The following is a 12,855-nucleotide window of genomic DNA, read 5'->3' as shown; positions in this document are numbered from 1 at the left end:
CCATCCAATGGAAAAAAGATAGCATTTTCAGCAAATGGTGCTGGTTCAACTGGAGGTCAACATGTAGAAGAATGCAGATCGATCCATGCTTATCACCCTGTACAAAGCTTAAGTCCAAGTGGATCAAGGACCTCCACATCAAACCAGACACACTCAAACTAATAGAGGAAATACTAGGGAAGCATCTGGAACACATGGGCACTGGAGTAAAATTTCTGAACAAAACACCAATGGGAGTTATGCTCTAAGATCAAGAATCGATAAATGGGATCTCATAAAACTGCAAAGCTTCTGGGCAAAAGGACACTGTGGTTAGGAAAAAGAACCAACAGATTGGGAAAGATCTTTTACCAATCCTACAACAGATAGAGGCCTTATATCCAAAATATACAAAGAACTCAAAAAAGTTAGACACAGGGAGACAAATAACCTTATTAAAAAATGGGGTTCAGAGCTAAACAAAGAATTCACAGCTGAGGAATGCCGAATGGCTGAGAAACACCTAAAGCAATGTTCAACATCTTTAGTCATAAGGGAAATGCAAATCAAAACAACCCTGAGATTTCACCTCACACCAGTGAGAATGGCAAAGATCAAAAACTCAGGTGACAGCAGATGCTGGCGAGGATGCGGAGAAAGAGGAACACTCCTCCATTGTTGGTGGGATTGCAGACTGGTACAAACATTCTGGAAATCAGTCTGGAGGTTCCTCAGAAAATTGGACATTGAACTGCCTGAGGATCCAGCTATACCTCTCTTGGCATATACCCAAAAGATGCCCCAACATATAAAAAAAAAAGACACGTGCTCCACTATGTTCATCGTCCTTATTTATAATAGCCAGAAGCTGGAAAGAACCCAGATGCCCTTCAACAGAGGAATGGATACAGAAAATGTGGGTACATCTACACAATGGAATATTATCAGTTATCAAAACAACGACTTTATGAAATTAAGGCAAATGGTTGGAACTGAAAATATCATTCTGAGTGAGCTAACCCAATCACAGAAAGACATACATGGTATGCACTCACTGATAAGTGGCTATTAGCACAAATGCTTGAATTACCCTAGTGCCTAGAACAAATGAAACTCAAGACGGATGATCAAAATGTGAAGGCTTCACTCCTTCTTTAAAAGGGGAACAAGAATACCCTTGGCAGGGAAGAGAGAGGCAAAGATTAAAACAGAGACTGAAGGAACACCCATTCAGAGCCTGCCCCACATGTGGCCCATACATATAGAGCCACCCAATTAGACAAGATGGATGAAGCAAAGAAGTGCAGACCGACAGGAGCCGGATGTAGATCGAACCTGAGAGACACAGCCAGAATACAGCAAATACAGAGGCGTAATGCCAGCAGCAAACCACTGAACTGAGAACGGGAATGCCCGTTGAAGGAATCAGAGAATGAACTGGAAGAGCTTGAAGGGCTTTGACCCCATATGAACAACAATGCAAGCAAATCCAGAGCTTCCAGGACTAAGCCACTACCCCAAGACTATACATGGATGACCCTGGACTCTGACCTCATAGGTAGCAATGAATATCCTAGTAAGAGCACCAGTGGAAGGGGAAGCCATGGGTCCTGCTAAGACTGAACCCCCAGTGAACTAGACTGTCGGGGAGGCAATGGGGGAGGCTGGGAGGAACACCCATAAGGAAGGGGGGGTGAAGGGGATGTTTACAAATGTACATAAGAAATACTCAAGTTAATAAAAAAAAAAAAAAAAAAAAAAAAAAAAGACACGTATACACTATGTTCATCATTCCTTATTTATAATAGCCAGAAGCTGGAAAGAACCCAGATGCCCTTCAACAGAGGAATGGATACAGAAAATGTGGTACATCTACACAATGGAATATTACTCAGCTATCAAAAACAACGACTTTTTATGAAATTCGTAGGCAAATGTTTGGAACTGGAAAATATCATCCTGAGTGAGCTAACCCAATCACAGAAAGACATACATGGTATGCACTCATTGATAAGTGGCTATTAGCCCAAATGCTTGAATTACCCTAGATGCCTAGAACAAATGAAACTCAAGACCGATGATCAAAATGAATGCTTCACTCCTTCTTTAAAGGGAACAAGAATACCCGTTGGCAGGGAAGAGAGAGGCAAAGATTAAAACAGAGACTGAAGGAACACCCATTCAGAGCCTGCCCCACATGTGGCCCATACATACAGAGCCACCCAATTAGACAAGATGGATGAAGCAAAGAAGTGCAGACCCACAGGAGCCGGATGTAGATCGCCCTGAGAGACACAGCCAGAACACAGCAAATACAGAGGCGAATGCCAGCAGCAAACCACTGAACTGAGAATAGGACCCCCGTTGAAGGAATCAGAGAAAGAACTGGAAGAGATTGAAGGGGCTCGAGACCCCATATGTACAACAATGCCAAGCAACCAGAGCTTCCAGGGACTAAGCCACTACCTGAAGACTATACATGGACTGACCCTGGACTCTGACCTCATAGGTAGCAATGAATATCCTAGTAAGAGCACCAGTGGAAGGGAAAGCCCTGGGTCCTGCTAAGACTGAACCCCCAGTGAACTAGACTGTTTGGGGAACACCCCATAAGGAAGGGGAGGGGAGGGGATGTTTGTTCGGAAACCGGGAAAGGAATAACACTTTCGAATGTATATAAGAAATATTCAAGTTAATAATAAAAAAAAAAAGAAAGAAAATGATTAAGCATAGTGAGAGCTAAGTTTCTCACTGTTGGAAAGGGGGATTATAAATAAACAATGAAAATTGAATAGAATGATCCTTGTGGTGATGAGATCATATAGAGAGGTAAAGAGTTGCATATACTATGCTTCTAGTCAGGGTTCTCTCAAGTAACAGAACTTATAGAATGAATAAATTCAATTCTCAGCACCCATATGGCAGACCACAAGTATAACTCCAGTCACAGGGGTCCAACATCCTCATACTGACATACATGGAGGCAAAACACTGATGTGCATAAAATAAAAATGAATAAATTTTTTAAAAGAGGAATTTCTTAGAATGACTACAGATTATTGTCCAGCTAACATAACAATGGTTAGCTGTGAACACAGTCCAAGAATCTAGAAGTTGTTGAGTCAATAAAGCTGGGTGTCTCAGCTGGTCTTCAATATGCACCAGAATCCCAAAGAGGTGAGCTGTAATGCCACTGAGAGAATGGATTTGCTAACAAGCAGAGGACAAGCAGGCAAAGAGAAAAGGCTTCCTTCTTATTTATCCTTATATAGAATTCCAGCAGAAAGTATACCCCAGATTAAAGGTGGATCTTCCTGCCTCAAGATCAGGATCAAAGGTATGTGTCTTCCCTACTTAAAAAGATTCAGACTAAAGTGGATCCATCCACTTCAAACCAAGGGCACCCCCCAAAAATATCCATCAAAAATGTGTTTTAGCTTCAAATGTAGTAAAGTTAACAACCAAGAATAGCAATCACACATGTGTATGGACATCAATGTGTGTGTGTGTGTGTGTGTGTGTGTGTGTGTGTCCTCCTGTTCTGTCAAATTAGAAGGGAGAAGGAAGCAATGACATTGTAGTAGCAATGGCTATCTCTGTCATTTTTTTTTTTTTTTTGGAGCACGAACCCAGGGCCTTGCACTTGCTAGGGCAAGTGCTCTACCACCTGAGCTAATCCCCAACCCTATCTATCATTTTTTTATTTGTAATATAATTCTCTAATAAAAGGAACTATGGTTCCTGGAAGAAATGTTTAATTTGGGGACTGAAGCAGAAATGAGTCCAGAAGATCTTATGGCTCCAGAAAGGTAATCTACCTTGATAATGAGCCCTGACGAATTTTTAAGAAAGTCCTAGGAATAAGTAAAGCATTTCTGAGTAAATTTGTGTGGGTATTTTCAGGCAAAACTCTGAACCAGGGGAGGAAGGCTGGGGCCTTTGATAGAATAAAAGGAAAAATGAAGAAAGTACTCTTTAACGTAAACATCCTTAATCTTTTATTCTTGATCAACACTATGTGAACTGTTTCACCATGCCTTCCCTGTGTTGACTGACTGAAGCTGGTGAAAGACTAAATTAAACTTTCTTTCTTGAAGTTGTTTATGCCACATAATTGGTCACAGTAATATAAAAGTGCCTAAAAGTTATAAGTAGTATCTGACTGGAAGAGATATTAATGGTCAAGCCTAGAACAACAGAGCAAGGAAATGAATGAAGCAGTATTGAATTATATGCCAAAGTCCAAAATAAACATTGTAAATCAATATTATGATAAACAAATGATAAAAAAATAAAATGAGAACAGATAAAAAAATCACGTGGAATGAAGAAATCCAAATAGTTTATGTAGAGACTCCCCACAGTAATGGAGTTTGACCATTTATCCCTTCAGTATGATTTGAAAGTACAAAATGGCTTCCAAGGTGTACCATTCAGAGAAGGAAGATAAACACTGATAAAGGTAACAAATACTAACACAACCTGAAAATATTAATACCACCAATGTTCAGTCATACCACAGTGTACTTTATTCCCCTAAATTCCATAACCACTATAATAGCAACATTGGTTTGAGGTCAATTGCTAGATGTTCTACAAAACATGAATAGGATTCTTCCTGAATATCAAAGTCATCAAAAAACCACACAAATATGAGTACTGCCCCTGCCAGTGACAGTCTAAAGAGACCTAAGGACTCTTTAAGTGTCATGGATGAATCCTGGAACAAGAAAAGGGAATTTGGGGAAAGCTAAAGGCATCTGAATCAATTATGTCTTTAAAGTATTTGTATCAGTATTGGTTCAATATTGATGATAAAGATACTATACTACTGGACTAAGGAAAACTGGGTGTAGGTGGATAGGGGACTTTCTGTATTATCTATGCAATGAATCTGTAAATATAAAACTAACCTAAAACAATAATTTTATTGTTTTTATATAAAAAGGATGATCCTCTCTATTCCCACAGCATTTATTTCTTAGAAAGGAAAGGAAGGAATAAAGGAGAAAGGGAAGTAAACATGAACAAGAATACAACTTCTTCACCTTGAGAAGGTACTAATTGCTATAAAAATAAGCATCTTAAAAGTATTTAGGTCTGGATTAGGGATTAAAGTTACACAGATTAATTTTTCTAGCAAGGACAATGTTATGAATAAGATCCACTTATTAGGAAGTGAAAGGAATCCAGAGCTCATTAGCTAGTTGGAAATCTTAGATGTGCTCAAAGGATGTAAATGTGGGCAGAGCAATAGAGATTCAGAGAGATCTTTACAATCTACAGCCCAATGACATGTGAAATATTCGCTGTTAACAGCTTCTGCAGGTGGTATAATACTCACAAAAAGAAAGAATATAGAATTTTAGACTTATTGTTCCCTGGAGTTTACCAGTATGCCTCATAATGTTCTGAAGGGCCAGTAACTGTCTCATATATATCTGTGGAGTGATATATTGAGTAAGCTGTATTTAAGTATGGAATTGGTCAAATTCACATTTAGTTGTCAAAAAAAATAGATTAAAAGAATAAAAGAGCAATTTTAATACAGGAAGAAAAACATGAGGAATTTATTGGAATAGATTTCCCTTAGTTCACTCCTGTTGCTCTTATGAGTGTCATGACCATGACTGTATTAGTTAGGGTTCTACTCCCTCCTCTCTCTCCCTCCCTCCCTCCCTCCCTCTCTATTTGTGTGTGTGTGTTTGTGTGTGTGTGTGTGTGTGTGTGTGTGTGTGTGTTCGAATGGAATCCAAGGCTATATACATATACAAGTGACCTACAATTAAGCTATACTTCTATTCCATAAAATAAGATTTTGAAGTAAATGAATTTCTTGGTACTATTGACTCAATCAGTATACACACAAGAAAATAAAATCAAAGAGCCGTCTCTGTTTCCTTAAAAATGGTTGAATGACTCAGAGGTAGGGGGTACATGGCTACAAGTACTTGTACTAGGGAGATAGAGGCAGAGCTATCATAGACTGATACTATCCTCAGCTAAATAAAGAGATCCTACCTCCAGAAGTAGAAAGAAGAGGAGGAAGATGAATATGAAGAGGAGAAAGAAGACAGGGGGAAGAAGAAGGTAAAATGTTAGAAGAAGAAGAAGAAGAAGAAGAAGAAGAAGAAGAAGAAGAAGAAGAAGAAGAAGAAGAAGAAGAAGAAGAAGAAGAAGAAGAAGAAGAAGAAGAAGAAGAAGAAGAAGAAGAAGAAAATGGGAGAAGGGAAAAGAACAAAAATATTTTATTTTATTCTTAAGACATGAGGGTTAGGGCTATTATCTAAAACTTCAACCAGCTGACAGCCTAAGAACACATGTAAAACTCATCTTTATTCTAAAATGTCACTTTGTTTGAGATGTTTAAATTTTATATGCAGAAAATGTGTGAACTTTAGTGTAACTTTCAGGGAGGAACTGAAATAAAAATGGTAATTACTTCATTTGTTTTTCTTTCTTACTGCTTAAGATTTTCTTCATGCGTCTCCTTTTTGGAGATCAAGCAATGCTATGCATTGACAGTTCATAGAGTGCTTTATACTACAAGACAATGCTTCAAGGTCATTTAAATTAAGAGATGAGTAAATGTAAAGATGTTTAACATGACAGCTGGTTAATCTAAGCAGTGTTCAGACAGATGGAAACATCCAGTTAGGAAAAGTATACTCGGGCCTATATCCTCCTTAAACTGTAAATTGCCTGCCATGCATCCTCTCCTCCTTAACTACAAGTTGTTCTAGCCCTCCCAGCACACATTGTAGGGACCAAGGCCAAAGGAAAAACACCTTGCTCCTGACTTGATCCCAAACTGAGACCAGTACCAAGGAAAAACACCCTGCCTCTTGGCTTGACTTGGAGATCCAAGACTTGGAAATCCCTGCCCACATGACTCAACACTAATGGAAAATACCTCTGGCTGTGCTGTTTCTTTTCCACTAGCTCACTGCACATGCTCTAGTAGCTTACTGTGTGTATATGCCTACCCTTCATTTCTCCCTTACATGTTCTATAAAAAAGCCCTATAAAGGCATTTTCCTCCTCCCAGTCCTCTGCTGTTTCTTCATATTCAGAGGTAGCTGTTACTCTGTTCTCCCCAATAAATCTTTTCTATAAGGCTTGTTGGTTGTTATGACTCTGTGGTATTTCTTGGTTCCAAATTGTCAATATGCCCTTGTGCTGGAAAAGCCCTTACATTGGTTTTTTTTTACTCAGATAGACTTTTCTGATGCCTTTGCTCCACCTTGGGGTCTAAGTCACACCAGGACCAAAACCAGATACCTGCAAAGGACTCAACTTTTAGCTTACCAATCTTATAGCATCCTATCCACCGGTGGTAATTTGGTAACTTCCCCTATAAGGGAGTGTAAATGTCTCCCTATGTCTGAGGAAGTGACAGTTGAACATCAAGCACTGCACTGATATTCTTGGAAGTGGGGTACCCCCAGCCATGGTCTTTGTGGTTATTGCTAGCCCTCTTCACAGACACCATATCTCAGATACTTACCTTTAGAGCTGCAATCCTGCAGCTTTTTTGGGGCAAATTGGGTGACTGCTAACCTTTCTTGCACCCTAAACTTTTCTTTAATCATAGCGTCTTTTGTGCTTCTGTGGCTTTATGAATCTGTGTAATTCCATTCCCCATCCTTTCCTGTGTGTAAGACCTTGTTTTTGAGTTCAGTTTTTGTTGCATTTCAGAAATCGTTTAGACATCATGTGAAAGCACTGGCACCAAACACCAAGTCTTGGCGCTATCCCTGAGCCTGTTGAGCATGGTGATGATCCACTGAATGGCTTGGTCTCAATCAACCTTCCCTGAGTCCTGCCTAAATATTATTTTGTTTTGCAATCAAATGTTGCTTCAATATTCTTTAAATAACCAATTCAAATGTCTGGTTAACAGTACCATGCATCCCAATATTATTTGGGAACTTTACAATTACATCGAGGGATTAAAGAAATAGAAAGAGATTTCCTGAGACACCTCCCAGACCTGAAGGGACCCGGTCAACAGCTCTCTGCACCCAAATCCCATGGGAGGGAGAGCTAAACCATCAGAGGGGTAGACACAGCTGGGAAGCCAGAAGAGACTGCACTGTGCACACATTTTTGACTCCAGAGGAAAACACGTAACACCATCTGGGACCTGGGTGCATGGGGACCACGGGAAACGGTGGTGCAGGCCCTCCTGGGAGCCGCCCTCACCGATAACTCAAAAGCTGTCCCCCAGAGCAACTTCAGACATGGAATCACAAGTAAGACCAACTTTTCTGCTTCAAGTGACCTGCCTGGTGGACTCAGTACACAGGCCCATAGTAACAGCTGAAGACCAGTAGACAGGAAAGACTGAAAGCAGAACACTCTGTTCCCATAACTGGCTGAAAGAAAACAAGAAGACAGGTCTAAAGCACTCCTGACAAACAGGGCTATAGGACGGTCTAGCCACTGTCAGAAATAGCAGAATAGGGTAGCAGCAGAGACAACCTGATGGTGAGAGGCAAGCGCAGGAATCCAAGCAACAGAAACCAAGACTACATGCCATCATCAGAGTCCAATTCTCCCACCAAAGTAAACACTGAATATCCAAACACACCAGAAAAGCTCTAGATTTAAAATCACATTTGATCATGATGATGGAGGACTTCAAGAAAGACATGAAGAACTCCCTTAGAGAAATGCAGCAAAATATAAATAAATAAGTCGAAGCCTACAGAGAAGAATCACAAAAATCCCTGAAAGAATTCCAGGAAAGCATAATCGAACAGGTGAAGTAATTAGAAATGGAAATAGAAGCAATAAAGAAAGCACAAAGGGAGACAACCCTAGATATAGAAAATCAAAGGAAGAGACAAGGAGCCATAGATACAAGCACCACCAACAGAATACAAGAGATAGAAGAGAGAATCTCAGGAGCAGAAGATTACCTAGAAATCATCGACACAACTGTCAAAGATAATGTAAAACAGAAAAAGCTACTGGTCCAAAACATACAGGAAATCCAGGACTCAATGAGAAGATCAAACCTAAGGATAATTGGTATAGAAGAGAGTGAAGACTCCCAGCTCAAAGGACCAGTAAATATCTTCAACAAAATCATAGAAGAAAACTTCTCTAACCTAAAGAAAGAGATGCCCATAAACATACAAGAAGCCTACAGAACTCCAAATAGATTAGAGCAGAAAAGAAACTAACTGGCTACACAATGAGAACCCTGCATTCTGCTGCCTACAGGAAACACACCTCAGAGACAAAGACAGATACTACCTCAGAGTAAAAGGATGGAAAACAACTGTCCAAGCAAATGGTCTGAAGAAGCAAGCTGGAGTAGCCATTCTAATATCGAATAAAATTGATTTTCAACCAAAAGTCATCAAAAAGATAAGGAAGGACACTTCATATTCATCAAAGGAAAAATCCACCAAGATGAACTCTCAATCCTAAATATCTATGCTCCAAATACAAGGGCACCTACATACATAAAAAAGAAACCTTACTAAAGCTCAAAGCACACATTGTACCTCACACAATAATAGTAGAAGACTTCAACACCCCACTCTCATCAGTGGACAGATCATGGAAACAGAAATTAAACAGAGATGTAGACAGACTAAGAGAAGTCATGAACCAAATGGACTTAACAGATTTTTATAGAACTTTCTATCTTAAATCAAAAGGATATACATTCTTCTCAGCACCTCATGGTACTTTCTCCAAATTGACCATATAATTGGTTAAAAAACAGGCCTCAACAGATACAGAAAGGTAGAAATAATCCCATGTGTCCTATCAGACCACCATGGGCTAAAGCTTGCCTTCAACAACAATAAGGGAAGAATGCCCACATAAACATGGAAAATGAACAATGCTCTAGTCAATGATAACCTGGTCAAGGAAGAAATAAAGAAAGAAATTAAAGACTTCTTAGATTTTAATGAAAATGAAGGTACAGCATACCCAAACTTATGGGATAAAATGAAAGCTGTGCTAAGAGGAAAACTCATAGCTCTGAGGGCCTGCAGAAAGGAACAGGAGAGAGCATATATCAGCAGCTTTACAGCACACCTAAAAGCTATAGAACAAAAAGAAGAAAATCCACCCAGGAGGAGTATAATGCAGGAAATAATCAAACTCAGAGCTGAAATCAATGAAGTAGAAACAAAAAGGACTATACAAAGAATCAACAGAATCAAAAGCTAGTTCCTTTTTGTTTGAATTGATAAAATCAACAAGATGGATAAACCCTTAGCCAGAATAACAAGAGGACACAGAGAGTGTGCAAAATTAACAAAATCAGAAATAAAAAGGGAGACATAACTACAGATTCAGAGGAAATTCAAAAAATCATCAGATCTTACTATAAAAGCCTATATTCAACAAAACTTGAAAATCTGCAGGAAATGGACAATTTCCTAGACAGATACCAGGTACCGAAGTTAATCAGGAACAGATATACCAGTTAAACAACCCCATAACTCCTAAGGAAATAGAAGCAGTCATTAACGGTCTCCCAACCAAAAAGAGCCCAGGTCTATGTGGGTTCAGTGCCGAATTCTATCAGATCTTCATAGAAAACCTCATACCAATAACGATCCAAACTATTCCACAAAATTGAAACAGATGGAGTGCTACGGAATTCCTTTTATGAAGCCACAATTACTCGTATACCTAAACCACACAAACACCCAACAAAGAAAGAAAAATTCAGACCAATTTCCCTTATGAATATCAATGCAAAAATACTCAATAAAATTCTTGCAAACAGAATCCAAGTGCCCATTAATACAATTATCCATCATGATCAAATAGGCTTCATCTGAGGCATGTAGGGATGGTTTAATACACGGAAAACCATCAATGTAATCCACTATATAAACAAACTTAAAGATAAAAACCATATAATCTTTTCATTAGATGCTGAGAAAGCATTTGACAAAATTCAACAGCCCTTCATGATAAAAGTCCTGGAAGGAATAGGAATTCAAGGCCCATACCCAAATATGGTAAAAGTCATATACAGCAAAGCAATAGCTAACATTAAACAAAATAGAGAGAAACTTGAAGCAATCCCACTACAATCAGGGACTAGGCAAGGCTGCCCACTCTCTCCCTACTTATTCAATATAGTTCCTGAAGTTCTAGCCAGAGCAATCAGACAACAAAAGGAGGTCAAAGGGATACAGATTAGAAAAACAAGGAGTCAAAATATCACTATCTGCAGATGGTATGATAATATATTTAAGTAATCCCAAAAGTTCCACCAGAGAACTACTAAACCTGATAAACATCTTCAGCAAAGTGGCTGGGTATAAAATTAATTCAAATACATCAGTAGCCTTACTCTACACAAAAGAGAAACAACCCGAGAAAGAAATTAAGGAAATGACACCCTTCATAATAGTCCCAAATAATATAAAATACCTCGGTGTGACTTTAACCAAGCGAGTGAAAGATCTGTATGATAAGAACTTCAAACCTCTGAACAAAGAAATTGAAGATCTCAGAAGATGGAAAGATCTCCCATGCTCATGGATTGGCAGGATTAATATAGTAAAAATGGACATTTTACCAAAAGCGATCTACAGATTCAATGCAATCCCCATCAAAATACCAATCCAATTCTTCAGAGAGTTAGACAGAACAATTTTCAAATTCATCTGGAATAACAAAAAACCAGGATAGCTAAAGCTATCTTCAACAATAAAAGGACTTCCTAGGCAATCATTATCCCTGAACTCAAGCAGTACTGCAGAGCAATAGTGATAAAAACTGCATGCTTTTGGTACAGAGACAGACAGACAGACCAGTGTAATAGAATTGAAGACTCAGAAATGAACCCACACACCTATGGGCACTTGATTTTTGACAAAGGAGCCAAAACCATTCAATGGAAAAAAGATAGAATTTCCAGCAAATGGTGCTGGTTCACCTGGAGGTCAACATATAGAAGAATGCAAATTGATCCATGGTTATTACCCTGTACAAATCTTAAGTGCAAGTGGATCAAGGACCTGCACATCAAACCAGATACACTCAAACTAATAGAAGAATAAGTGGGGAAGCATCTCGAACACATGGGCACTGGAGAAAATTTCCTGAAGAAAACACTAATGGCTTATGCTCTAAGATCAAGAATCGACAAATGGGATCTCAAAAACCTGCAAAGCTTCTGTATGGCAAAGGACACTGTGGTTAGGAAAAAACGGCAACCAACAGATTGGGAAAAGATCTTTACCAGTCCTACAACAGATAGAGGGCTTATATCCAAAATATACAAACAACTCAAGAAGTTAGATGGCAAGGAGACAAATTACCCTATTAAAAAACGGGGTTCAGAGCTAAACAAAGAATTCACAGCTGAGGAATGCCGAATGGCTGAGAAACACCTAAAGAAATGTTCAACATCTTTAGTCATAAGGGAAATGCAAATCAAAACAACCCTGAGATTTCACCTCACACCAGTGAGAATGGCTAAGATCAAAAACTCAGGTGACAGCAAATGCTGGCGAGGATGTAGAGAAAGAGGAACACTCCTCCATTGTTGGTGGGATTGCAGACTGGTACAAACATTCTGGAAATCAGTCTGGAGGTTTCTCAGAAAATTGGACATTGAACTGCCTGAGGACCCAGCTATACCTCTCTTGGGCATATACCCAAAAGATGCCCCAACATACAAAAAAGACACGTGCTCCACTATGTTCATCGCAGCCTTATTTATAATAGCGAGAAGCTGGAAAGAACCCAGATGCCCTTCAACAGAGGAATGGATACAGAAAATGTGGTACATCTATACAATGGAATATTACTCAGCTATCAAAAACAATGACTTTATGAAATTCATAGGCAAATGGATGGAACTGGAAAATATCATCTTGAGTG

This window comes from Rattus rattus, chromosome X, assembly GCF_011064425.1.
Source record: "Rattus rattus isolate New Zealand chromosome X, Rrattus_CSIRO_v1, whole genome shotgun sequence".
NCBI lineage: Eukaryota > Metazoa > Chordata > Mammalia > Rodentia > Muridae > Rattus > Rattus rattus.
Note: the sequence above shows the minus strand (reverse complement) of the source record.